The following is a 21,068-nucleotide window of genomic DNA, read 5'->3' on the forward strand; positions in this document are numbered from 1 at the left end:
ACACACGCGAGACAGATATCCTAGCCACTAGACCCACACCGGACAACGGCACAAGGGCTACTCCAGCGAACGCAGCAATCTATACACACGCTACCTAAACGACAACTACAAAATTATACGCTCCCACTCTTGTACAGCGGCATGCTCGGGACTCATTTCGTGGAGACGAACGCCAGCCACTATGACACCAAACGGCGCCTGTGGAATCATGTCGTTGCACCCGCGCACTGTGCTACGACCAATTTAAGAAAGAGACGCTCACGGCTTGCTGCGCTGCTTTCGTCGCGGGTAATCAGTGCTGCGGCTTTCGAGACAGAAAACATTGGCAGCGGTGGGATTCGAACCCACGCCTCCGAGGAGACTGGTGCCTGAAACCAGCGCCTTAGACCGCTCGGCCACGCTACCGACGCTGCACGGCGGTCACAGGAGCTGCGTTCTACCCCACGAGAAAACACCACAATGGCACAAAAAAACAGAAAAATGTGGCAGCGGTGGGATTCGAACCCACGCCTCCGAAGAGACTGGTGCCTTAAACCAGCGCCTTAGACCGCTCGGCCACGCTACCTGTGCCAGTGTTCTTCGCTTTTGTAGAAACAGTGCACGACACAGCTGCGACTGGCTGCTCATCCATTGCACCTCAAACAACTGCCCTTTTCGAATAGAGAGTAACTACACAGGTTGCTGCCCGCGCTCTCGTGTGGCGGCATTGCGTGTTGATAAAGAATTGGTAGTGCCACCTGCAGCCTGCGGAACATGAGTTGAAAAATAAAGAGGGCACCGTGATTTCAAACACTGAGCCACAACCGTCACTGCAGCGACACCAAGGCAAAACTTTAAAAATTGCCGTGACCAGGATTCGAACCTGGGTTATTGCGGCCACAACGCAATGTCCTAACCACTAGACGATCACGGCCCACGGAAGCACCCGCCGAGGGCAGTCCTCGCGACTGCATGTTGCGATGCACAGCAAAGCTCGGCCCACACACCACTGTGTCAGACGCGGGCTCCATTATATGTATCTGGCAAACGAACGTGTCTGCGATGTAAGGACACTAAGCAGTGTGGTTAGCTGCATTCAAACCCCCCGTGGCAGTGTCTTGCAGTCCTCCTACTCTGTTCACCTCAGGTATGTGCCTCGATAAGAGGTGGGCAGATGTCGCATCGCTCCTCGCCGTCACTTGTGACCACGAATCGTACTTAACGTAGTTTTCTGCAAGCCGTCAGCGAAGCGTCAGTCGAGCTAAGTCGGGCCAAGTCGCATAAGAGGAGCAACAAATTGCGCTCGCTTTTCCGGTACCGGGAATCGAACCCGGGCCTCCTGGTGAGAGCCAGGTATCCTAGCCACTAGACCACACCGGACAACGGCACAAGGGCTACTCCAGCGAACGCAGCAATCTATACACACGCTACTAAACGACAACTACAAAATTATACGCTCCCACTTTGTACAGCGGCATGCTCGGGACTCATTTCGTGGAGACGAACGCCAGCCACTATGACACCAAACGGCGCCTGTGAATCATGTCGTTGCACCGCGCACTGTGCTACGACAATTTAAGAAAGAGACGCTCACGGCTTGCTGCGCTGCTTTCGTCGCGGGTAATCAGTGCTGCGGCTTTCGAGACAGAAAACATTGGCAGCGGTGGGATTCGAACCCCACGCCTCCGAGGAGACTGGTGCCTGAAACCAGCGCCTTAGACCGCTCGGCCACGCTACCGACGCTGCACGGCGGTCACAGGAGCTGCGTTCTACCCCACGAGAAAACACCACAATGGCACAAAAAACAGAAAAATGTGGCAGCGGTGGGATTCGAACCCACGCCTCCGAAGAGACTGGTGCCTTAAACCAGCGCCTTAGACCGCTCGGCCACGCTACCTGTGCCAGTGTTCTTCGCTTTTGTAGAAACAGTGCACGACACAGCTGCGACTGGCTGCTCATCCATTGCACCTCAAACAACTGCCCTTTTCGAATAGAGAGTAACTACACAGGTTGCTGCCCGCGCTCTCGTGTGGCGGCATTGCGTGTTGATAAAGAATTGGTAGTGCCACCTGCAGCCTGCGGAACATGAGTGAAAAATAAAGAGGGCACCGTGATTTCAAACACTGAGCCACAACCGTCACTGCAGCGACACCAAGGCAAAACTTTAAAAATTGCCGTGACCAGGATTCGAACCTGGGTTATTGCGGCCACAACGCAATGTCCTAACCACTAGACGATCACGGCCACGGAAGCACCGCCGAGGGCAGTCCTCGCGACTGCATGTTGCGATGCACAGCAAAGCTCGGCCCACACACCACTGTGTCAGACGCGGGCTCCATTATATGTATACTGGCAAACGAACGTGTCTGCGATGTAAGGACACTAAGCAGTGTGGTTAGCTGCATTCAACCCCCGTGGCAGTGTCTTGCAGTCCTCCTACTCTGTTCACCTCAGGTATGTGCCTCGATAAGAGGTGGGCAGATGTCGCATCGCTCTCGCCGTCACTTGTGACCACGAATCGTACTTAACGTAGTTTTCTGCAAGCGTCAGCGAAGCGTCAGTCGAGCTAAGTCGGGCCAAGTCGCATAAGAGGAGCAAACAAATTGCGCTCGCTTTTCCGGTACCGGGAATCGAACCCGGGCCTCCTGGGTGAGAGCCAGGTATCCTAGCCACTAGACCACACCGGACAACGGCACAAGGGCTACTCCAGCGAACGCAGCAATCTATACACACGCTACTAAACGACAACTACAAAATTATTACGCTCCCACTTTGTACAGCGGCATGCTCGGGACTCATTTCGTGGAGACGAACGCCAGCCACTATGACACCAAACGGCGCCTGTGAATCATGTCGTTGCACCGCGCACTGTGCTACGACAATTTAAGAAAGAGACGCTCACGGCTTGCTGCGCTGCTTTCGTCGCGGTAATCAGTGCTGCGGCTTTCGAGACAGAAAACATTGGCAGCGGTGGGATTCGAACCCACGCCTCCGAGGAGACTGGTGCCTGAAACCAGCGCCTTAGACCGCTCGGCCACGCTACCGACGCTGCACGGCGGTCACAGGAGCTGCGTTCTACCCCACGAGAAAACACCACAATGGCACAAAAAAACAGAAAAATGTGGCAGCGGTGGGATTCGAACCCACGCCTCCGAAGAGACTGGTGCCTTAAACCAGCGCCTTAGACCGCTCGGCCACGCTACCTGTGCCAGTGTTCTTCGCTTTTGTAGAAACAGTGCACGACACAGCTGCGACTGGCTGCTCATCCATTGCACCTCAAACAACTGCCCTTTTCGAATAGAGAGTAACTACACAGGTTGCTGCCCGCGCTCTCGTGTGGCGGCATTGCGTGTTGATAAAGAATTGGTAGTGCCACCTGCAGCCTGCGGAACATGAGTGAAAAATAAAGAGGGCACCGTGATTTCAAACACTGAGCCACAACCGTCACTGCAGCGACACCAAGGCAAAACTTTAAAAATTGCCGTGACCAGGATTCGAACCTGGGTTATTGCGGCCACAACGCAATGTCCTAACCACTAGACGATCACGGCCACGGAAGCACCGCCGAGGGCAGTCCTCGCGACTGCATGTTGCGATGCACAGCAAAGCTCGGCCCACACACCACTGTGTCAGACGCGGGCTCCAATATATATGTATACTGGCAAACGAACGTGTCTGCGATGTAAGGACACTAAGCAGTGTGGTTAGCTGCATTCAACCCCCCGTGGCAGTGTCTTGCAGTCCTCCTACTCTGTTCACCTCAGGTATGTGCCTCGATAAGAGGTGGGCAGATGTCGCATCGCTCTCGCCGTCACTTGTGACCACGAATCGTACTTAACGTAGTTTTCTGCAAGCGTCAGCGAAGCGTCAGTCGAGCTAAGTCGGGCCAAGTCGCATAAGAGGAGCAACAAATTGCGCTCGCTTTTCCGGTACCCGGGAATCGAAACCCGGGCCTCCTGGGTGAGAGCCAGGTATCCTAGCCACTAGACCACACCGGACAACGGCACAAGGGCTACTCCCAGCGAACGCAGCAATCTATACACACGCTACTAAACGACAACTACAAAATTATACGCTCCCACTTTGTACAGCGGCATGCTCGGGACTCATTTCGTGGAGACGAACGCCAGCCACTATGACACCAAACGGCGCCTGTGAATCATGTCGTTGCACCGCGCACTGTGCTACGACAATTTAAGAAGAGACGCTCACGGCTTGCTGCGCTGCTTTCGTCGCGGGTAATCAGTGCTGCGGCTTTCGAGACAGAAAACATTGGCAGCGGTGGGATTCGAACCCACGCCTCCGAGGAGACTGGTGCCTGAAACCAGCGCCTTAGACCGCTCGGCCACGCTACCGACGCTGCACGGCGGTCACAGGAGCTGCGTTCTACCCCACGAGAAAACACCACAATGGCACAAAAAAACAGAAAAATGTGGCAGCGGTGGGATTCGAACCCACGCCTCCGAAGAGACTGGTGCCTTAACCAGCGCCTTAGACCGCTCGGCCACGCTACCTGTGCCAGTGTTCTTCGCTTTTGTAGAAACAGTGCACGACACAGCTGCGACTGGCTGCTCATCCCATTGCACCTCAAACAACTGCCCTTTTCGAATAGAGAGTAACTACACAGGTTGCTGCCCGCGCTCTCGTGTGGCGGCATTGCGTGTTGATAAAGAATTGGTAGTGCCACCTGCAGGCCTGCGGAACATGAGTGAAAAATAAAGAGGGCACCGTGATTTCAAACACTGAGCCACAACCGTCACTGCAGCGACACCAAGGCAAAACTTTAAAAATTGCCGTGACCAGGATTCGAACCTGGGTTATTGCGGCCACAACGCAATGTCCTAACCACTAGACGATCACGGCCACGGAAGCACCGCGAGGGCAGTCCTCGCGACTGCATGTTGCGATGCACAGCAAAGCTCGGCCCACACACCACTGTGTCAGACGCGGGCTCCATTATATGTATACTGGCAAACGAACGTGTCTGCGATGTAAGGACACTAAGCAGTGTGGTTAGCTGCATTCAACCCCGTGGCAGTGTCTTGCAGTCCTCCTACTCTGTTCACCTCAGGGTATGTGCCTCGATAAGAGGTGGGCAGATGTCGCATCGCTCTCGCCGTCACTTGTGACCACGAATCGTACTTAACGTAGTTTTCTGCAAGCGTCAGCGAAGCGTCAGTCGAGCTAAGTCGGGCCAAGTCGCATAAGAGGAGCAACAAATTGCGCTCGCTTTTCCGGTACCGGGAATCGAACCCGGGGCCTCCTGGGTGAGACACACGCGAGACAGATCCAGGTATCCTAGCCACTAGACCACACCGGACAACGGCACAAGGGCTACTCCAGCGAACGCAGCAATCTATACACACGCTACTAAACGACAACTACAAAATTATACGCTCCCACTTTGTACAGCGGCATGCTCGGGACTCATTTCGTGGAGACGAACGCCAGCCACTATGACACCAAACGGCGCCTGTGAATCATGTCGTTGCACCGCGCACTGTGCTACGACAATTTAAGAAAGAGACGCTCACGGCTTGCTGCGCTGCTTTCGTCGCGGGTAATCAGTGCTGCGGCTTTCGAGACAGAAAACATTGGCAGCGGTGGGATTCGAACCCACGCCTCCGAGGAGACTGGTGCCTGAAACCAGCGCCTTAGACCGCTCGGCCACGCTACCGACGCTGCACGGCGGTCACAGGAGCTGCGTTCTACCCCACGAGAAAACACCACAATGGCACAAAAAACAGAAAAATGTGGCAGCGGTGGGATTCGAACCCACGCCTCCGAAGAGACTGGTGCCTTAAACCAGCGCCTTAGACCGCTCGGCCACGCTACCTGTGCCAGTGTTCTTCGCTTTTGTAGAAACAGTGCACGACACAGCTGCGACTGGCTGCTCATCCATTGCACCTCAAACAACTGCCCTTTTCGAATAGAGAGTAACTACACAGGTTGCTGCCCGCGCTCTCGTGTGGCGGCATTGCGTGTTGATAAAGAATTGGTAGTGCCACCTGCAGCCTGCGGAACATGAGTGAAAAATAAAGAGGGCACCGTGATTTCAAACACTGAGCCACAACCGTCACTGCAGCGACACCAAGGCAAAACTTTAAAAATTGCCGTGACCAGGATTCGAACCTGGGTTATTGCGGCCACAACGCAATGTCCTAACCACTAGACGATCACGGCCACGGAAGCACCGCCGAGGGCAGTCCTCGCGACTGCATGTTGCGATGCACAGCAAAGCTCGGCCCACACACCACTGTGTCAGACGCGGGCTCCATTATATGTATACTGGCAAACGAACGTGTCTGCGATGTAAGGACACTAAGCAGTGTGGTTAGCTGCATTCAACCCCCGTGGCAGTGTCTTGCAGTCCTCCTACTCTGTTCACCTCAGTATGTGCCTCGATAAGAGGTGGGCAGATGTCGCATCGCTCTCGCCGTCACTTGTGACCACGAATCGTACTTAACGTAGTTTTCTGCAAGCGTCAGCGAAGCGTCAGTCGAGCTAAGTCGGGCCAAGTCGCATAAGAGGAGCAACAAATTGCGCTCGCTTTTTCCGGTACCGGGAATCGAACCCGGGCCTCCTGGGTGAGAGCCAGGTATCCTAGCCACTAGACCACACCGGACAACGGCACAAGGGCTACTCCAGCGAACGCAGCAATCTATACACACGCTACTAAACGACAACTACAAAATTATACGCTCCCACTTTGTACAGCGGCATGCTCGGGACTCATTTCGTGGAGACGAACGCCAGCCACTATGACACCAAACGGCGCCTGTGAATCATGTCGTTGCACCGCGCACTGTGCTACGACAATTTAAGAAAGAGACGCTCACGGCTTGCTGCGCTGCTTTCGTCGCGGGTAATCAGTGCTGCGGCTTTCGAGACAGAAAACATTGGCAGCGGTGGGATTCGAACCCACGCCTCCGAGGAGACTGGTGCCTGAAACCAGCGCCTTAGACCGCTCGGCCACGCTACCGACGCTGCACGGCGGTCACAGGAGCTGCGTTCTACCCCACGAGAAAACACCACAATGGCACAAAAAACAGAAAAATGTGGCAGCGGTGGGATTCGAACCCACGCCTCCGAAGAGACTGGTGCCTTAAACCAGCGCCTTAGACCGCTCGGCCACGCTACCTGTGCCAGTGTTCTTCGCTTTTGTAGAAACAGTGCACGACACAGCTGCGACTGGCTGCTCATCCATTGCACCTCAAACAACTGCCCTTTTCGAATAGAGAGTAACTACACAGGTTGCTGCCCGCGCTCTCGTGTGGCGGCATTGCGTGTTGATAAAGAATTGGTAGTGCCACCTGCAGCCTGCGGAACATGAGTGAAAAAATAAAGAGGGCACCGTGATTTCAAACACTGAGCCACAACCGTCACTGCCAGCGACACCAAGGCAAAACTTTAAAAATTGCCGTGACCAGGATTCGAACCTGGGTTATTGCGGCCACAACGCAATGTCCTAACCACTAGACGATCACGGCCACGGAAGCACCGCCGAGGGCAGTCCTCGCGACTGCATGTTGCGATGCACAGCAAAGCTCGGCCCACACACCACTGTGTCAGACGCGGGCTCCATTATATGTATACTGGCAAACGAACGTGTCTGCGATGTAAGGACACTAAGCAGTGTGGTTAGCTGCATTCAACCCCCGTGGCAGTGTCTTGCAGTCCTCCTACTCTGTTCACCTCAGGTATGTGCCTCGATAAGAGGTGGGCAGATGTCGCATCGCTCTCGCCGTCACTTGTGACCACGAATCGTACTTAACGTAGTTTTCTGCAAGCGTCAGCGAAGCGTCAGTCGAGCTAAGTCGGGCCAAGTCGCATAAGAGGAGCAACAAATTGCGCTCGCTTTTCCGGTACCGGGAATCGAACCCGGGCCTCCTGGGTGAGAGCCAGGTATCCTAGCCACTAGACCACACCGGACAACGGCACAAGGGCTACTCCAGCGAACGCAGCAATCTATACACACGCTACTAAACGACAACTACAAAATTATACGCTCCCACTTTGTACAGCGGCATGCTCGGGACTCATTTCGTGGAGACGAACGCCAGCCACTATGACACCAAACGGCGCCTGTGAATCATGTCGTTGCACCGCGCACTGTGCTACGACAATTTAAGAAAGAGACGCTCACGGCTTGCTGCGCTGCTTTCGTCGCGGGTAATCAGTGCTGCGGCTTTCGAGACAGAAAACATTGGCAGCGGTGGGATTCGAACCCACGCCTCCGAGGAGACTGGTGCCTGAAACCAGCGCCTTAGACCGCTCGGCCACGCTACCGACGCTGCACGGCGGTCACAGGAGCTGCGTTCTACCCCACGAGAAAACACCACAATGGCACAAAAAAACAGAAAAATGTGGCAGCGGTGGGATTCGAACCCACGCCTCCGAAGAGACTGGTGCCTTAAACCAGCGCCTTAGACCGCTCGGCCACGCTACCTGTGCCAGTGTTCTTCGCTTTTGTAGAAACAGTGCACGACACAGCTGCGACTGGCTGCTCATCCATTGCACCTCAAACAACTGCCCTTTTCGAATAGAGAGTAACTACACAGGTTGCTGCCCGCGCTCTCGTGTGGCGGCATTGCGTGTTGATAAAGAATTGGTAGTGCCACCTGCAGCCTGCGGAACATGAGTGAAAAATAAAGAGGGCACCGTGATTTCAAAACACTGAGCCACAACCGTCACTGCAGCGACACCAAGGCAAAACTTTAAAAATTGCCGTGACCAGGATTCGAACCTGGGTTATTGCGGCCACAACGCAATGTCCTAACCACTAGACGATCACGGCCACGGAAGCACCGCCGAGGGCAGTCCTCGCGACTGCATGTTGCGATGCACAGCAAAGCTCGGCCCACACACCACTGTGTCAGACGCGGGCTCCATTATATGTATACTGGCAAACGAACGTGTCTGCGATGTAAGGACACTAAGCAGTGTGGTTAGCTGCATTCAACCCCCGTGGCAGTGTCTTGCAGTCCTCCTACTCTGTTCACCTCAGGTATGTGCCTCGATAAGAGGTGGGCAGATGTCGCATCGCTCTCGCCGTCACTTGTGACCACGAATCGTACTTAACGTAGTTTTCTGCAAGCGTCAGCGAAGCGTCAGTCGAGCTAAGTCGGGCCAAGTCGCATAAGAGGAGCAACAAATTGCGCTCGCTTTTCCGGTACCGGGAATCGAACCCGGGCCTCCTGGGTGAGAGCCAGGTATCCTAGCCACTAGACCACACCGGACAACGGCACAAGGGCTACTCCAGCGAACGCAGCAATCTATACACACGCTACTAAACGACAACTACAAAATTATACGCTCCCACTTTGTACAGCGGCATGCTCGGGACTCATTTCGTGGAGACGAACGCCAGCCACTATGACACCAAACGGCGCCTGTGAATCATGTCGTTGCACCGCGCACTGTGCTACGACAATTTAAGAAAGAGACGCTCACGGCTTGCTGCGCTGCTTTCGTCGCGGGTAATCAGTGCTGCGGCTTTCGAGACAGAAAACATTGGCAGCGGTGGGATTCGAACCCACGCCTCCGAGGAGACTGGTGCCTGAAACCAGCGCCTTAGACCGCTCGGCCACGCTACCGACGCTGCACGGCGGTCACAGGAGCTGCGTTCTACCCCACGAGAAAACACCACAATGGCACAAAAAACAGAAAAATGTGGCAGCGGTGGGATTCGAACCCACGCCTCCGAAGAGACTGGTGCCTTAAACCAGCGCCTTAGACCGCTCGGCCACGCTACCTGTGCCAGTGTTCTTCGCTTTTGTAGAAACAGTGCACGACACAGCTGCGACTGGCTGCTCATCCATTGCACCTCAAACAACTGCCCTTTTCGAATAGAGAGTAACTACACAGGTTGCTGCCCGCGCTCTCGTGTGGCGGCATTGCGTGTTGATAAAGAATTGGTAGTGCCACCTGCAGCCTGCGGAACATGAGTGAAAAATAAAGAGGGCACCGTGATTTCAAACACTGAGCCACAACCGTCACTGCAGCGACACCAAGGCAAAACTTTAAAAATTACCAGGATTCGAACCTGGGTTATTGCGGCCACAACGCAATGTCCTAACCACTAGACGATCACGGCCACGGAAGCACCGCCGAGGGCAGTCCTCGCGACTGCATGTTGCGATGCACAGCAAAGCTCGGCCCACACACCACTGTGTCAGACGCGGGCTCCATTATATGTATACTGGCAAACGAACGTGTCTGCGATGTAAGGACACTAAGCAGTGTGGTTAGCTGCATTCAACCCCCGTGGCAGTGTCTTGCAGTCCTCCTACTCTGTTCACCTCAGGTATGTGCCTCGATAAGAGGTGGGCAGATGTCGCATCGCTCTCGCCGTCACTTGTGACCACGAATCGTACTTAACGTAGTTTTCTGCAAGCGTCAGCGAAGCGTCAGTCGAGCTAAGTCGGGCCAAGTCGCATAAGAGGAGCAACAAATTGCGCTCGCTTTTCCGGTACCGGGAATCGAACCCGGGCCTCCTGGGTGAGAGCCAGGTATCCTAGCCACTAGACCACACCGGACAACGGCACAAGGGCTACTCCAGCGAACGCAGCAATCTATACACACGCTACTAAACGACAACTACAAAATTATACGCTCCCACTTTGTACAGCGGCATGCTCGGGACTCATTTCGTGGAGACGAACGCCAGCCACTATGACACCAAACGGCGCCTGTGAATCATGTCGTTGCACCGCGCACTGTGCTACGACAATTTAAGAAAGAGACGCTCACGGCTTGCTGCGCTGCTTTCGTCGCGGGTAATCAGTGCTGCGGCTTTCGAGACAGAAAACATTGGCAGCGGTGGGATTCGAACCCACGCCTCCGAGGAGACTGGTGCCTGAAACCAGCGCCTTAGACCGCTCGGCCACGCTACCGACGCTGCACGGCGGTCACAGGAGCTGCGTTCTACCCCACGAGAAAACACCACAATGGCACAAAAAACAGAAAAATGTGGCAGCGGTGGGATTCGAAACACTAGATCGCGTGTTGGTGCCTTAAACCAGCGCCTTAGACCGCTCGGCCACGCTACCTGTGCCAGTGTTCTTCGCTTTTGTAGAAACAGTGCACGACACAGCTGCGACTGGCTGCTCATCCATTGCACCTCAAACAACTGCCCTTTTCGAATAGAGAGTAACTACACAGGTTGCTGCCCGCGCTCTCGTGTGGCGGCATTGCGTGTTGATAAAGAATTGGTAGTGCCACCTGCAGCCTGCGGAACATGAGTGAAAAATAAAGAGGGCACCGTGATTTCAAACACTGAGCCACAACCGTCACTGCAGCGACACCAAGGCAAAACTTTAAAAATTGCCGTGACCAGGATTCGAACCTGGGTTATTGCGGCCACAACGCAATGTCCTAACCACTAGACGATCACGGCCACGGAAGCACCGCCGAGGGCAGTCCTCGCGACTGCATGTTGCGATGCACAGCAAAGCTCGGCCCACACACCACTGTGTCAGACGCGGGCTCCATTATATGTATACTGGCAAACGAACGTGTCTGCGATGTAAGGACACTAAGCAGTGTGGTTAGCTGCATTCAACCCCCGTGGCAGTGTCTTGCAGTCCTCCTACTCTGTTCACCTCAGGTATGTGCCTCGATAAGAGGTGGGCAGATGTCGCATCGCTCTCGCCGTCACTTGTGACCACGAATCGTACTTAACGTAGTTTTCTGCAAGCGTCAGCGAAGCGTCAGTCGAGCTAAGTCGGGCCAAGTCGCATAAGAGGAGCAACAAATTGCGCTCGCTTTTCCGGTACCGGGAATCGAACCCGGGCCTCCTGGGTGAGAGCCAGGTATCCTAGCCACTAGACCACACCGGACAACGGCACAAGGGCTACTCCAGCGAACGCAGCAATCTATACACACGCTACTAAACGACAACTACAAAATTATACGCTCCCACTTTGTACAGCGGCATGCTCGGGACTCATTTCGTGGAGACGAACGCCAGCCACTATGACACCAAACGGCGCCTGTGAATCATGTCGTTGCACCGCGCACTGTGCTACGACAATTTAAGAAAGAGACGCTCACGGCTTGCTGCGCTGCTTTCGTCGCGGGTAATCAGTGCTGCGGCTTTCGAGACAGAAAACATTGGCAGCGGTGGGATTCGAACCCACGCCTCCGAGGAGACTGGTGCCTGAAACCAGCGCCTTAGACCGCTCGGCCACGCTACCGACGCTGCACGGCGGTCACAGGAGCTGCGTTCTACCCCACGAGAAAACACCACAATGGCACAAAAAACAGAAAAATGTGGCAGCGGTGGGATTCGAACCCACGCCTCCGAAGAGACTGGTGCCTTAAACCAGCGCCTTAGACCGCTCGGCCACGCTACCTGTGCCAGTGTTCTTCGCTTTTGTAGAAACAGTGCACGACACAGCTGCGACTGGCTGCTCATCCATTGCACCTCAAACAACTGCCCTTTTCGAATAGAGAGTAACTACACAGGTTGCTGCCCGCGCTCTCGTGTGGCGGCATTGCGTGTTGATAAAGAATTGGTAGTGCCACCTGCAGCCTGCGGAACATGAGTGAAAAATAAAGAGGGCACCGTGATTTCAAACACTGAGCCACAACCGTCACTGCAGCGACACCAAGGCAAAACTTTAAAAATTGCCGTGACCAGGATTCGAACCTGGGTTATTGCGGCCACAACGCAATGTCCTAACCACTAGACGATCACGGCCACGGAAGCACCGCCGAGGGCAGTCCTCGCGACTGCATGTTGCGATGCACAGCAAAGCTCGGCCCACACACCACTGTGTCAGACGCGGGCTCCATTATATGTATACTGGCAAACGAACGTGTCTGCGATGTAAGGACACTAAGCAGTGTGGTTAGCTGCATTCAACCCCCGTGGCAGTGTCTTGCAGTCCTCCTACTCTGTTCACCTCAGGTATGTGCCTCGATAAGAGGTGGGCAGATGTCGCATCGCTCTCGCCGTCACTTGTGACCACGAATCGTACTTAACGTAGTTTTCTGCAAGCGTCAGCGAAGCGTCAGTCGAGCTAAGTCGGGCCAAGTCGCATAAGAGGAGCAACAAATTGCGCTCGCTTTTCCGGTACCGGGAATCGAACCCGGGCCTCCTGGGTGAGAGCCAGGTATCCTAGCCACTAGACCACACCGGACAACGGCACAAGGGCTACTCCAGCGAACGCAGCAATCTATACACACGCTACTAAACGACAACTACAAAATTATACGCTCCCACTTTGTACAGCGGCATGCTCGGGACTCATTTCGTGGAGACGAACGCCAGCCACTATGACACCAAACGGCGCCTGTGAATCATGTCGTTGCACCGCGCACTGTGCTACGACAATTTAAGAAAGAGACGCTCACGGCTTGCTGCGCTGCTTTCGTCGCGGGTAATCAGTGCTGCGGCTTTCGAGACAGAAAACATTGGCAGCGGTGGGATTCGAACCCACGCCTCCGAGGAGACTGGTGCCTGAAACCAGCGCCTTAGACCGCTCGGCCACGCTACCGACGCTGCACGGCGGTCACAGGAGCTGCGTTCTACCCCACGAGAAAACACCACAATGGCACAAAAAAACAGAAAAATGTGGCAGCGGTGGGATTCGAACCCACGCCTCCGAAGAGACTGGTGCCTTAAACCAGCGCCTTAGACCGCTCGGCCACGCTACCTGTGCCAGTGTTCTTCGCTTTTGTAGAAACAGTGCACGACACAGCTGCGACTGGCTGCTCATCCATTGCACCTCAAACAACTGCCCTTTTCGAATAGAGAGTAACTACACAGGTTGCTGCCCGCGCTCTCGTGTGGCGGCATTGCGTGTTGATAAAGAATTGGTAGTGCCCACCTGCAGCCTGCGGAACATGAGTGAAAAATAAAGAGGGCACCGTGATTTCAAACACTGAGCCACAACCGTCACTGCAGCGACACCAAGGCAAAACTTTAAAAATTGCCGTGACCAGGATTCGAACCTGGGTTATTGCGGCCACAACGCAATGTCCTAACCACTAGACGATCACGGCCACGGAAGCACCGCCGAGGGCAGTCCTCGCGACTGCATGTTGCGATGCACAGCAAAGCTCGGCCCACACACCACTGTGTCAGACGCGGGCTCCATTATATGTATACTGGCAAACGAACGTGTCTGCGATGTAAGGACACTAAGCAGTGTGGTTAGCTGCATTCAACCCCCGTGGCAGTGTCTTGCAGTCCTCCTACTCTGTTCACCTCAGGTATGTGCCTCGATAAGAGGTGGGCAGATGTCGCATCGCTCTCGCCGTCACTTGTGACCACGAATCGTACTTAACGTAGTTTTCTGCAAGCGTCAGCGAAGCGTCAGTCGAGCTAAGTCGGGCCAAGTCGCATAAGAGGAGCAACAAATTGCGCTCGCTTTTCCGGTACCGGGAATCGAACCCGGGCCTCCTGGGTGAGAGCCAGGTATCCTAGCCACTAGACCACACCGGACAACGGCACAAGGGCTACTCCAGCGAACGCAGCAATCTATACACACGCTACTAAACGACAACTACAAAATTATACGCTCCCACTTTGTACAGCGGCATGCTCGGGACTCATTTCGTGGAGACGAACGCCAGCCACTATGACACCAAACGGCGCCTGTGAATCATGTCGTTGCACCGCGCACTGTGCTACGACAATTTAAGAAAGAGACGCTCACGGCTTGCTGCGCTGCTTTCGTCGCGGGTAATCAGTGCTGCGGCTTTCGAGACAGAAAACATTGGCAGCGGTGGGATTCGAACCCACGCCTCCGAGGAGACTGGTGCCTGAAACCAGCGCCTTAGACCGCTCGGCCACGCTACCGACGCTGCACGGCGGTCACAGGAGCTGCGTTCTACCCCACGAGAAAACACCACAATGGCACAAAAAACAGAAAAATGTGGCAGCGGTGGGATTCGAACCCACGCCTCCGAAGAGACTGGTGCCTTAAACCAGCGCCTTAGACCGCTCGGCCACGCTACCTGTGCCAGTGTTCTTCGCTTTTGTAGAAACAGTGCACGACACAGCTGCGACTGGCTGCTCATCCATTGCACCTCAAACAACTGCCCTTTTCGAATAGAGAGTAACTACACAGGTTGCTGCCCGCGCTCTCGTGTGGCGGCATTGCGTGTTGATAAAGAATTGGTAGTGCCACCTGCAGCCTGCGGAACATGAGTGAAAAATAAAGAGGGCACCGTGATTTCAAACACTGAGCCACAACCGTCACTGCAGCGACACCAAGGCAAAACTTTAAAAATTGCCGTGACCAGGATTCGAACCTGGGTTATTGCGGCCACAACGCAATGTCCTAACCACTAGACGATCACGGCCACGGAAGCACCGCCGAGGGCAGTCCTCGCGACTGCATGTTGCGATGCACAGCAAAGCTCGGCCCACACACCACTGTGTCAGACGCTGGGCTCCATTATATGTATACTGGCAAACGAACGTGTCTGCGATGTAAGGACACTAAGCAGTGTGGTTAGCTGCATTCAACCCCCGTGGCAGTGTCTTGCAGTCCTCCTACTCTGTTCACCTCAGGTATGTGCCTCGATAAGAGGTGGGCAGATGTCGCATCGCTCTCGCCGTCACTTGTGACCACGAATCGTACTTAACGTAGTTTTCTGCAAGCGTCAGCGAAGCGTCAGTCGAGCTAAGTCGGGCCAAGTCGCATAAGAGGAGCAACAAATTGCGCTCGCTTTTCCGGTACCGGGAATCGAACCCGGGCCTCCTGGGTGAGAGCCAGGTATCCTAGCCACTAGACCACACCGGACAACGGCACAAGGGCTACTCCAGCGAACGCAGCAATCTATACACACGCTACTAAACGACAACTACAAAATTATACGCTCCCACTTTGTACAGCGGCATGCTCGGGACTCATTTCGTGGAGACGAACGCCAGCCACTATGACACCAAACGGCGCCTGTGAATCATGTCGTTGCAGCCGCGCACTGTGCTACGACAATTTAAGAAAGAGACGCTCACGGCTTGCTGCGCTGCTTTCGTCGCGGGTAATCAGTGCTGCGGCTTTCGAGACAGAAAACATTGGCAGCGGTGGGATTCGAACCCACGCCTCCGAGGAGACTGGTGCCTGAAACCAGCGCCTTAGACCGCTCGGCCACGCTACCGACGCTGCACGGCGGTCACAGGAGCTGCGTTCTACCCCACGAGAAAACACCACAATGGCACAAAAAACAGAAAAATGTGGCAGCGGTGGGATTCGAACCCACGCCTCCGAAGAGACTGGTGCCTTAAACCAGCGCCTTAGACCGCTCGGCCACGCTACCTGTGCCAGTGTTCTTCGCTTTTGTAGAAACAGTGCACGACACAGCTGCGACTGGCTGCTCATCCATTGCACCTCAAACAACTGCCCTTTTCGAATAGAGAGTAACTACACAGGTTGCTGCCCGCGCTCTCGTGTGGCGGCATTGCGTGTTGATAAAGAATTGGTAGTGCCACCTGCAGCCTGCGGAACATGAGTGAAAAATAAAGAGGGCACCGTGATTTCAAACACTGAGCCACAACCGTCACTGCAGCGACACCAAGGCAAAACTTTAAAAATTGCCGTGACCAGGATTCGAACCTGGGTTATTGCGGCCACAACGCAATGTCCTAACCACTAGACGATCACGGCCACGGAAGCACCGCCGAGGGCAGTCCTCGCGACTGCATGTTGCGATGCACAGCAAAGCTCGGCCCACACACCACTGTGTCAGACGCGGGCTCCATTATATGTATACTGGCAAACGAACGTGTCTGCGATGTAAGGACACTAAGCAGTGTGGTTAGCTGCATTCAACCCCCGTGGCAGTGTCTTGCAGTCCTCCTACTCTGTTCACCTCAGGTATGTGCCTCGATAAGAGGTGGGCAGATGTCGCATCGCTCTCGCCGTCACTTGTGACCACGAATCGTACTTAACGTAGTTTTCTGCAAGCGTCAGCGAAGCGTCAGTCGAGCTAAGTCGGGCCAAGTCGCATAAGAGGAGCAACAAATTGCGCTCGCTTTTCCGGTACCGGGAATCGAACCCGGGCCTCCTGGGTGAGAGCCAGGTATCCTAGCCACTAGACCACACCGGACAACGGCACAAGGGCTACTCCAGCGAACGCAGCAATCTATACACACGCTACTAAACGACAACTACAAAATTATACGCTCCCACTTTGTACAGCGGCATGCTCGGGACTCATTTCGTGGAGACGAACGCCAGCCACTATGACACCAAACGGCGCCTGTGAATCATGTCGTTGCACCGCGCACTGTGCTACGACAATTTAAGAAAGAGACGCTCACGGCTTGCTGCGCTGCTTTCGTCGCGGGTAATCAGTGCTGCGGCTTTCGAGACAGAAAACATTGGCAGCGGTGGGATTCGAACCCACGCCTCCGAGGAGACTGGTGCCTGAAACCAGCGCCTTAGACCGCTCGGCCACGCTACCGACGCTGCACGGCGGTCACAGGAGCTGCGTTCTACCCCACGAGAAAAACACCACAATGGCACAAAAAAACAGAAAAATGTGGCAGCGGTGGGATTCGAACCCACGCCTCCGAAGAGACTGGTGCCTTAAACCAGCGCCTTAGACCGCTCGGCCACGCTACCTGTGCCAGTGTTCTTCGCTTTTGTAGAAACAGTGCACGACACAGCTGCGACTGGCTGCTCATCCATTGCACCTCAAACAACTGCCCTTTTCGAATAGAGAGTAACTACACAGGTTGCTGCCCGCGCTCTCGTGTGGCGGCATTGCGTGTTGATAAAGAATTGGTAGTGCCACCTGCAGCCTGCGGAACATGAGTGAAAAATAAAGAGGGCACCGTGATTTCAAACACTGAGCCACAACCGTCACTGCAGCGACACCAAGGCAAAACTTTAAAAATTGCCGTGACCAGGATTCGAACCTGGGTTATTGCGGCCACAACGCAATGTCCTAACCACTAGACGATCACGGCCACGGAAGCACCGCCGAGGGCAGTCCTCGCGACTGCATGTTGCGATGCACAGCAAAGCTCGGCCCACACACCACTGTGTCAGACGCGGGCTCCATTATATGTATACTGGCAAACGAACGTGTCTGCGATTGTAAGGACACTAAGCAGTGTGGTTAGCTGCATTCAACCCCCGTGGCAGTGTCTTGCAGTCCTCCTACTCTGTTCACCTCAGGTATGTGCCTCGATAAGAGGTGGGCAGATGTCGCATCGCTCTCGCCGTCACTTGTGACCACGAATCGTACTTAACGTAGTTTTCTGCAAGCGTCAGCGAAGCGTCAGTCGAGCTAAGTCGGGCCAAGTCGCATAAGAGGAGCAACAAATTGCGCTCGCTTTTCCGGTACCGGGAATCGAACCCGGGCCTCCTGGGTGAGAGCCAGGTATCCTAGCCACTAGACCACACCGGACAACGGCACAAGGGCTACTCCAGCGAACGCAGCAATCTATACACACGCTACTAAACGACAACTACAAAATTATACGCTCCCCACTTTGTACAGCGGCATGCTCGGGACTCATTTCGTGGAGACGAACGCCAGCCACTATGACACCAAACGGCGCCTGTGAATCATGTCGTTGCACCGCGCACTGTGCTACGACAATTTAAGAAAGAGACGCTCACGGCTTGCTGCGCTGCTTTCGTCGCGGGTAATCAGTGCTGCGGCTTTCGAGACAGAAAACATTGGCAGCGGTGGGATTCGAACCCACGCCTCCGAGGAGACTGGTGCCTGAAACCAGCGCCTTAGACCGCTCGGCCACGCTACCGACGCTGCACGGCGGTCACAGGAGCTGCGTTCTACCCCACGAGAAAACACCACAATGGCACAAAAAACAGAAAATGTGGCAGCGGTGGGATTCGAACCCACGCCTCCGAAGAGACTGGTGCCTTAAACCAGCGCCTTAGACCGCTCGGCCACGCTACCTGTGCCAGTGTTCTTCGCTTTTGTAGAAACAGTGCACGACACAGCTGCGACTGGCTGCTCATCCATTGCACCTCAAACAACTGCCCTTTTCGAATAGAGAGTAACTACACAGGTTGCTGCCCGCGCTCTCGTGTGGCGGCATTGCGTGTTGATAAAGAATTGGTAGTGCCACCTGCAGCCTGCGGAACATGAGTGAAAAATAAAGAGGGCACCGTGATTTCAAACACTGAGCCACAACCGTCACTGCAGCGACACCAAGGCAAAACTTTAAAAATTGCCGTGACCAGGATTCGAACCTGGGTTATTGCGGCCACAACGCAATGTCCTAACCACTAGACGATCACGGCCACGGAAGCACCGCCGAGGGCAGTCCTCGCGACTGCATGTTGCGATGCACAGCAAAGCTCGGCCCACACACCACTGTGTCAGACGCGGGCTCCATTATATGTATACTGGCAAACGAACGTGTCTGCGATGTAAGGACACTAAGCAGTGTGGTTAGCTGCATTCAACCCCCGTGGCAGTGTCTTGCAGTCCTCCTACTCTGTTCACCTCAGGTATGTGCCTCGATAAGAGGTGGGCAGATGTCGCATCGCTCTCGCCGTCACTTGTGACCACGAATCGTACTTAACGTAGTTTTCTGCAAGCGTCAGCGAAGCGTCAGTCGAGCTAAGTCGGGCCAAGTCGCATAAGAGGAGCAACAAATTGCGCTCGCTTTTCCGGTACCGGGAATCGAACCCGGGCCTCCTGGGTGAGAGCCAGGTATCCTAGCCACTAGACCACACCGGACAACGGCACAAGGGCTACTCCAGCGAACGCAGCAATCTATACACACGCTACTAAACGACAACTACAAAATTATACGCTCCCACTTTGTACAGCGGCATGCTCGGGACTCATTTCGTGGAGACGAACGCCAGCCACTATGACACCAAACGGCGCCTGTGAATCATGTCGTTGCACCGCGCACTGTGCTACGACAATTTAAGAAAGAGACGCTCACGGCTTGCTGCGCTGCTTTCGTCGCGGGTAATCAGTGCTGCGGCTTTCGAGACAGAAAACATTGGCAGCGGTGGGATTCGAACCCACGCCTCCGAGGAGACTGGTGCCTGAAACCAGCGCCTTAGACCGCTCGGCCACGCTACCGACGCTGCACGGCGGTCACAGGAGCTGCGTTCTACCCCACGAGAAACACCACAATGGCACAAAAAAACAGAAAAATGTGGCAGCGGTGGGATTCGAACCCACGCCTCCGAAGAGACTGGTGCCTTAAACCAGCGCCTTAGACCGCTCGGCCACGCTACCTGTGCCAGTGTTCTTCGCTTTTGTAGAAACAGTGCACGACACAGCTGCGACTGGCTGCTCATCCATTGCACCTCAAACAACTGCCCTTTTCGAATAGAGAGTAACTACACAGGTTGCTGCCCGCGCTCTCGTGTGGCGGCATTGCGTGTTGATAAAGAATTGGTAGTGCCACCTGCAGCCTGCGGAACATGAGTGAAAAATAAAGAGGGCACCGTGATTTCAAACACTGAGTCACAACCGTCACTGCAGCGACACCAAGGCAAAACTTTAAAAATTGCCGTGACCAGGATTCGAACCTGGGTTATTGCGGCCACAACGCAATGTCCTAACCACTAGACGATCACGGCCACGGAAGCACCGCCGAGGGCAGTCCTCGCGACTGCATGTTGCGATGCACAGCAAAGCTCGGCCCACACACCACTGTGTCAGACGCGGGCTCCATTATATGTATACTGGCAAACGAACGTGTCTGCGATGTAAGGACACTAAGCAGTGTGGTTAGCTGCATTCAACCCCCGTGGCAGTGTCTTGCAGTCCTCCTACTCTGTTCACCTCAGGTATGTGCCTCGATAAGAGGTGGGCAGATGTCGCATCGCTCTCGCCGTCACTTGTGACCACGAATCGTACTTAACGTAGTTTTCTGCAAGCGTCAGCGAAGCGTCAGTCGAGCTAAGTCGGGCCAAGTCGCATAAGAGGAGCAACAAATTGCGCTCGCTTTTCCGGGTACCGGGAATCGAACCCGGGCCTCCTGGGTGAGAGCCAGGTATCCTAGCCACTAGACCACACCGGACAACGGCACAAGGGCTACTCCAGCGAACGCAGCAATCTATACACACGCTACTAAACGACAACTACAAAATTATACGCTCCCACTTTGTAAACACGCGATCTAGTGT

At 54.6% G+C, this 21,068-nt stretch overlaps 59 non-coding genes across 59 annotated transcripts; all 59 read right to left on the reverse strand.

The window, feature by feature from the left end:
* Window positions 1-323: 323 nt before the first annotated feature.
* On the reverse strand, window positions 324-405 carry Trnal-cag (transfer RNA leucine (anticodon CAG)). Its single transcript has one exon. It is a non-coding gene; the product is annotated as a tRNA-Leu (tRNA).
* Window positions 406-483: 78 nt separating this feature from the next.
* On the reverse strand, window positions 484-565 carry Trnal-aag (transfer RNA leucine (anticodon AAG)). Its single transcript has one exon. It is a non-coding gene; the product is annotated as a tRNA-Leu (tRNA).
* Window positions 566-841: 276 nt separating this feature from the next.
* Window positions 842-913, reverse strand: Trnah-gug (transfer RNA histidin (anticodon GUG)). The gene has a single exon. It is a non-coding gene; the product is annotated as a tRNA-His (tRNA).
* Window positions 914-1,634: 721 nt separating this feature from the next.
* On the reverse strand, window positions 1,635-1,717 carry Trnal-cag (transfer RNA leucine (anticodon CAG)). Its single transcript has one exon. It is a non-coding gene; the product is annotated as a tRNA-Leu (tRNA).
* A 77-nt stretch (window positions 1,718-1,794) lies between these two features.
* Window positions 1,795-1,876, reverse strand: Trnal-aag (transfer RNA leucine (anticodon AAG)). The gene has a single exon. It is a non-coding gene; the product is annotated as a tRNA-Leu (tRNA).
* A 275-nt stretch (window positions 1,877-2,151) lies between these two features.
* Window positions 2,152-2,223, reverse strand: Trnah-gug (transfer RNA histidin (anticodon GUG)). The gene has a single exon. It is a non-coding gene; the product is annotated as a tRNA-His (tRNA).
* Window positions 2,224-2,594: 371 nt separating this feature from the next.
* On the reverse strand, window positions 2,595-2,666 carry Trnae-cuc (transfer RNA glutamic acid (anticodon CUC)). Its single transcript has one exon. It is a non-coding gene; the product is annotated as a tRNA-Glu (tRNA).
* Window positions 2,667-2,941: 275 nt separating this feature from the next.
* On the reverse strand, window positions 2,942-3,023 carry Trnal-cag (transfer RNA leucine (anticodon CAG)). The gene has a single exon. It is a non-coding gene; the product is annotated as a tRNA-Leu (tRNA).
* A 78-nt stretch (window positions 3,024-3,101) lies between these two features.
* On the reverse strand, window positions 3,102-3,183 carry Trnal-aag (transfer RNA leucine (anticodon AAG)). The gene has a single exon. It is a non-coding gene; the product is annotated as a tRNA-Leu (tRNA).
* A 275-nt stretch (window positions 3,184-3,458) lies between these two features.
* On the reverse strand, window positions 3,459-3,530 carry Trnah-gug (transfer RNA histidin (anticodon GUG)). Its single transcript has one exon. It is a non-coding gene; the product is annotated as a tRNA-His (tRNA).
* A 373-nt stretch (window positions 3,531-3,903) lies between these two features.
* On the reverse strand, window positions 3,904-3,977 carry Trnae-cuc (transfer RNA glutamic acid (anticodon CUC)). Its single transcript has one exon. It is a non-coding gene; the product is annotated as a tRNA-Glu (tRNA).
* A 275-nt stretch (window positions 3,978-4,252) lies between these two features.
* Window positions 4,253-4,334, reverse strand: Trnal-cag (transfer RNA leucine (anticodon CAG)). The gene has a single exon. It is a non-coding gene; the product is annotated as a tRNA-Leu (tRNA).
* A 436-nt stretch (window positions 4,335-4,770) lies between these two features.
* Trnah-gug (transfer RNA histidin (anticodon GUG)) lies at window positions 4,771-4,842 on the reverse strand. Its single transcript has one exon. It is a non-coding gene; the product is annotated as a tRNA-His (tRNA).
* A 732-nt stretch (window positions 4,843-5,574) lies between these two features.
* Trnal-cag (transfer RNA leucine (anticodon CAG)) lies at window positions 5,575-5,656 on the reverse strand. Its single transcript has one exon. It is a non-coding gene; the product is annotated as a tRNA-Leu (tRNA).
* Window positions 5,657-5,733: 77 nt separating this feature from the next.
* Trnal-aag (transfer RNA leucine (anticodon AAG)) lies at window positions 5,734-5,815 on the reverse strand. Its single transcript has one exon. It is a non-coding gene; the product is annotated as a tRNA-Leu (tRNA).
* A 275-nt stretch (window positions 5,816-6,090) lies between these two features.
* On the reverse strand, window positions 6,091-6,162 carry Trnah-gug (transfer RNA histidin (anticodon GUG)). Its single transcript has one exon. It is a non-coding gene; the product is annotated as a tRNA-His (tRNA).
* Window positions 6,163-6,532: 370 nt separating this feature from the next.
* On the reverse strand, window positions 6,533-6,604 carry Trnae-cuc (transfer RNA glutamic acid (anticodon CUC)). The gene has a single exon. It is a non-coding gene; the product is annotated as a tRNA-Glu (tRNA).
* A 275-nt stretch (window positions 6,605-6,879) lies between these two features.
* Window positions 6,880-6,961, reverse strand: Trnal-cag (transfer RNA leucine (anticodon CAG)). The gene has a single exon. It is a non-coding gene; the product is annotated as a tRNA-Leu (tRNA).
* A 77-nt stretch (window positions 6,962-7,038) lies between these two features.
* Trnal-aag (transfer RNA leucine (anticodon AAG)) lies at window positions 7,039-7,120 on the reverse strand. Its single transcript has one exon. It is a non-coding gene; the product is annotated as a tRNA-Leu (tRNA).
* Window positions 7,121-7,397: 277 nt separating this feature from the next.
* On the reverse strand, window positions 7,398-7,469 carry Trnah-gug (transfer RNA histidin (anticodon GUG)). The gene has a single exon. It is a non-coding gene; the product is annotated as a tRNA-His (tRNA).
* A 370-nt stretch (window positions 7,470-7,839) lies between these two features.
* On the reverse strand, window positions 7,840-7,911 carry Trnae-cuc (transfer RNA glutamic acid (anticodon CUC)). Its single transcript has one exon. It is a non-coding gene; the product is annotated as a tRNA-Glu (tRNA).
* A 275-nt stretch (window positions 7,912-8,186) lies between these two features.
* Window positions 8,187-8,268, reverse strand: Trnal-cag (transfer RNA leucine (anticodon CAG)). Its single transcript has one exon. It is a non-coding gene; the product is annotated as a tRNA-Leu (tRNA).
* Window positions 8,269-8,346: 78 nt separating this feature from the next.
* Trnal-aag (transfer RNA leucine (anticodon AAG)) lies at window positions 8,347-8,428 on the reverse strand. The gene has a single exon. It is a non-coding gene; the product is annotated as a tRNA-Leu (tRNA).
* Window positions 8,429-8,704: 276 nt separating this feature from the next.
* Trnah-gug (transfer RNA histidin (anticodon GUG)) lies at window positions 8,705-8,776 on the reverse strand. Its single transcript has one exon. It is a non-coding gene; the product is annotated as a tRNA-His (tRNA).
* A 370-nt stretch (window positions 8,777-9,146) lies between these two features.
* On the reverse strand, window positions 9,147-9,218 carry Trnae-cuc (transfer RNA glutamic acid (anticodon CUC)). The gene has a single exon. It is a non-coding gene; the product is annotated as a tRNA-Glu (tRNA).
* Window positions 9,219-9,493: 275 nt separating this feature from the next.
* Trnal-cag (transfer RNA leucine (anticodon CAG)) lies at window positions 9,494-9,575 on the reverse strand. The gene has a single exon. It is a non-coding gene; the product is annotated as a tRNA-Leu (tRNA).
* A 77-nt stretch (window positions 9,576-9,652) lies between these two features.
* Window positions 9,653-9,734, reverse strand: Trnal-aag (transfer RNA leucine (anticodon AAG)). Its single transcript has one exon. It is a non-coding gene; the product is annotated as a tRNA-Leu (tRNA).
* Window positions 9,735-10,445: 711 nt separating this feature from the next.
* On the reverse strand, window positions 10,446-10,517 carry Trnae-cuc (transfer RNA glutamic acid (anticodon CUC)). The gene has a single exon. It is a non-coding gene; the product is annotated as a tRNA-Glu (tRNA).
* A 275-nt stretch (window positions 10,518-10,792) lies between these two features.
* Trnal-cag (transfer RNA leucine (anticodon CAG)) lies at window positions 10,793-10,874 on the reverse strand. The gene has a single exon. It is a non-coding gene; the product is annotated as a tRNA-Leu (tRNA).
* Window positions 10,875-11,305: 431 nt separating this feature from the next.
* On the reverse strand, window positions 11,306-11,377 carry Trnah-gug (transfer RNA histidin (anticodon GUG)). The gene has a single exon. It is a non-coding gene; the product is annotated as a tRNA-His (tRNA).
* A 370-nt stretch (window positions 11,378-11,747) lies between these two features.
* Window positions 11,748-11,819, reverse strand: Trnae-cuc (transfer RNA glutamic acid (anticodon CUC)). The gene has a single exon. It is a non-coding gene; the product is annotated as a tRNA-Glu (tRNA).
* A 275-nt stretch (window positions 11,820-12,094) lies between these two features.
* On the reverse strand, window positions 12,095-12,176 carry Trnal-cag (transfer RNA leucine (anticodon CAG)). Its single transcript has one exon. It is a non-coding gene; the product is annotated as a tRNA-Leu (tRNA).
* A 77-nt stretch (window positions 12,177-12,253) lies between these two features.
* Window positions 12,254-12,335, reverse strand: Trnal-aag (transfer RNA leucine (anticodon AAG)). The gene has a single exon. It is a non-coding gene; the product is annotated as a tRNA-Leu (tRNA).
* Window positions 12,336-12,610: 275 nt separating this feature from the next.
* On the reverse strand, window positions 12,611-12,682 carry Trnah-gug (transfer RNA histidin (anticodon GUG)). Its single transcript has one exon. It is a non-coding gene; the product is annotated as a tRNA-His (tRNA).
* A 370-nt stretch (window positions 12,683-13,052) lies between these two features.
* Window positions 13,053-13,124, reverse strand: Trnae-cuc (transfer RNA glutamic acid (anticodon CUC)). The gene has a single exon. It is a non-coding gene; the product is annotated as a tRNA-Glu (tRNA).
* Window positions 13,125-13,399: 275 nt separating this feature from the next.
* Trnal-cag (transfer RNA leucine (anticodon CAG)) lies at window positions 13,400-13,481 on the reverse strand. Its single transcript has one exon. It is a non-coding gene; the product is annotated as a tRNA-Leu (tRNA).
* Window positions 13,482-13,559: 78 nt separating this feature from the next.
* Window positions 13,560-13,641, reverse strand: Trnal-aag (transfer RNA leucine (anticodon AAG)). The gene has a single exon. It is a non-coding gene; the product is annotated as a tRNA-Leu (tRNA).
* Window positions 13,642-13,917: 276 nt separating this feature from the next.
* On the reverse strand, window positions 13,918-13,989 carry Trnah-gug (transfer RNA histidin (anticodon GUG)). Its single transcript has one exon. It is a non-coding gene; the product is annotated as a tRNA-His (tRNA).
* A 370-nt stretch (window positions 13,990-14,359) lies between these two features.
* Trnae-cuc (transfer RNA glutamic acid (anticodon CUC)) lies at window positions 14,360-14,431 on the reverse strand. Its single transcript has one exon. It is a non-coding gene; the product is annotated as a tRNA-Glu (tRNA).
* Window positions 14,432-14,706: 275 nt separating this feature from the next.
* Trnal-cag (transfer RNA leucine (anticodon CAG)) lies at window positions 14,707-14,788 on the reverse strand. Its single transcript has one exon. It is a non-coding gene; the product is annotated as a tRNA-Leu (tRNA).
* A 77-nt stretch (window positions 14,789-14,865) lies between these two features.
* On the reverse strand, window positions 14,866-14,947 carry Trnal-aag (transfer RNA leucine (anticodon AAG)). The gene has a single exon. It is a non-coding gene; the product is annotated as a tRNA-Leu (tRNA).
* Window positions 14,948-15,222: 275 nt separating this feature from the next.
* Trnah-gug (transfer RNA histidin (anticodon GUG)) lies at window positions 15,223-15,294 on the reverse strand. Its single transcript has one exon. It is a non-coding gene; the product is annotated as a tRNA-His (tRNA).
* A 371-nt stretch (window positions 15,295-15,665) lies between these two features.
* Window positions 15,666-15,737, reverse strand: Trnae-cuc (transfer RNA glutamic acid (anticodon CUC)). The gene has a single exon. It is a non-coding gene; the product is annotated as a tRNA-Glu (tRNA).
* A 276-nt stretch (window positions 15,738-16,013) lies between these two features.
* On the reverse strand, window positions 16,014-16,095 carry Trnal-cag (transfer RNA leucine (anticodon CAG)). Its single transcript has one exon. It is a non-coding gene; the product is annotated as a tRNA-Leu (tRNA).
* A 77-nt stretch (window positions 16,096-16,172) lies between these two features.
* Trnal-aag (transfer RNA leucine (anticodon AAG)) lies at window positions 16,173-16,254 on the reverse strand. The gene has a single exon. It is a non-coding gene; the product is annotated as a tRNA-Leu (tRNA).
* Window positions 16,255-16,529: 275 nt separating this feature from the next.
* On the reverse strand, window positions 16,530-16,601 carry Trnah-gug (transfer RNA histidin (anticodon GUG)). Its single transcript has one exon. It is a non-coding gene; the product is annotated as a tRNA-His (tRNA).
* Window positions 16,602-16,971: 370 nt separating this feature from the next.
* On the reverse strand, window positions 16,972-17,043 carry Trnae-cuc (transfer RNA glutamic acid (anticodon CUC)). Its single transcript has one exon. It is a non-coding gene; the product is annotated as a tRNA-Glu (tRNA).
* A 275-nt stretch (window positions 17,044-17,318) lies between these two features.
* Trnal-cag (transfer RNA leucine (anticodon CAG)) lies at window positions 17,319-17,400 on the reverse strand. The gene has a single exon. It is a non-coding gene; the product is annotated as a tRNA-Leu (tRNA).
* Window positions 17,401-17,479: 79 nt separating this feature from the next.
* On the reverse strand, window positions 17,480-17,561 carry Trnal-aag (transfer RNA leucine (anticodon AAG)). Its single transcript has one exon. It is a non-coding gene; the product is annotated as a tRNA-Leu (tRNA).
* A 275-nt stretch (window positions 17,562-17,836) lies between these two features.
* Trnah-gug (transfer RNA histidin (anticodon GUG)) lies at window positions 17,837-17,908 on the reverse strand. Its single transcript has one exon. It is a non-coding gene; the product is annotated as a tRNA-His (tRNA).
* Window positions 17,909-18,279: 371 nt separating this feature from the next.
* Window positions 18,280-18,351, reverse strand: Trnae-cuc (transfer RNA glutamic acid (anticodon CUC)). The gene has a single exon. It is a non-coding gene; the product is annotated as a tRNA-Glu (tRNA).
* Window positions 18,352-18,627: 276 nt separating this feature from the next.
* Trnal-cag (transfer RNA leucine (anticodon CAG)) lies at window positions 18,628-18,709 on the reverse strand. The gene has a single exon. It is a non-coding gene; the product is annotated as a tRNA-Leu (tRNA).
* A 76-nt stretch (window positions 18,710-18,785) lies between these two features.
* Trnal-aag (transfer RNA leucine (anticodon AAG)) lies at window positions 18,786-18,867 on the reverse strand. Its single transcript has one exon. It is a non-coding gene; the product is annotated as a tRNA-Leu (tRNA).
* Window positions 18,868-19,142: 275 nt separating this feature from the next.
* Trnah-gug (transfer RNA histidin (anticodon GUG)) lies at window positions 19,143-19,214 on the reverse strand. Its single transcript has one exon. It is a non-coding gene; the product is annotated as a tRNA-His (tRNA).
* A 370-nt stretch (window positions 19,215-19,584) lies between these two features.
* Window positions 19,585-19,656, reverse strand: Trnae-cuc (transfer RNA glutamic acid (anticodon CUC)). Its single transcript has one exon. It is a non-coding gene; the product is annotated as a tRNA-Glu (tRNA).
* Window positions 19,657-19,931: 275 nt separating this feature from the next.
* Window positions 19,932-20,013, reverse strand: Trnal-cag (transfer RNA leucine (anticodon CAG)). The gene has a single exon. It is a non-coding gene; the product is annotated as a tRNA-Leu (tRNA).
* A 77-nt stretch (window positions 20,014-20,090) lies between these two features.
* Window positions 20,091-20,172, reverse strand: Trnal-aag (transfer RNA leucine (anticodon AAG)). The gene has a single exon. It is a non-coding gene; the product is annotated as a tRNA-Leu (tRNA).
* Window positions 20,173-20,447: 275 nt separating this feature from the next.
* On the reverse strand, window positions 20,448-20,519 carry Trnah-gug (transfer RNA histidin (anticodon GUG)). The gene has a single exon. It is a non-coding gene; the product is annotated as a tRNA-His (tRNA).
* A 370-nt stretch (window positions 20,520-20,889) lies between these two features.
* On the reverse strand, window positions 20,890-20,962 carry Trnae-cuc (transfer RNA glutamic acid (anticodon CUC)). Its single transcript has one exon. It is a non-coding gene; the product is annotated as a tRNA-Glu (tRNA).
* Between the last annotated feature and the right edge of the window lie 106 nt (window positions 20,963-21,068).

This window comes from Schistocerca gregaria, unplaced genomic scaffold (genome assembly GCF_023897955.1).
Source record: "Schistocerca gregaria isolate iqSchGreg1 unplaced genomic scaffold, iqSchGreg1.2 ptg000516l, whole genome shotgun sequence".
Taxonomy (NCBI): domain Eukaryota; kingdom Metazoa; phylum Arthropoda; class Insecta; order Orthoptera; family Acrididae; genus Schistocerca; species Schistocerca gregaria.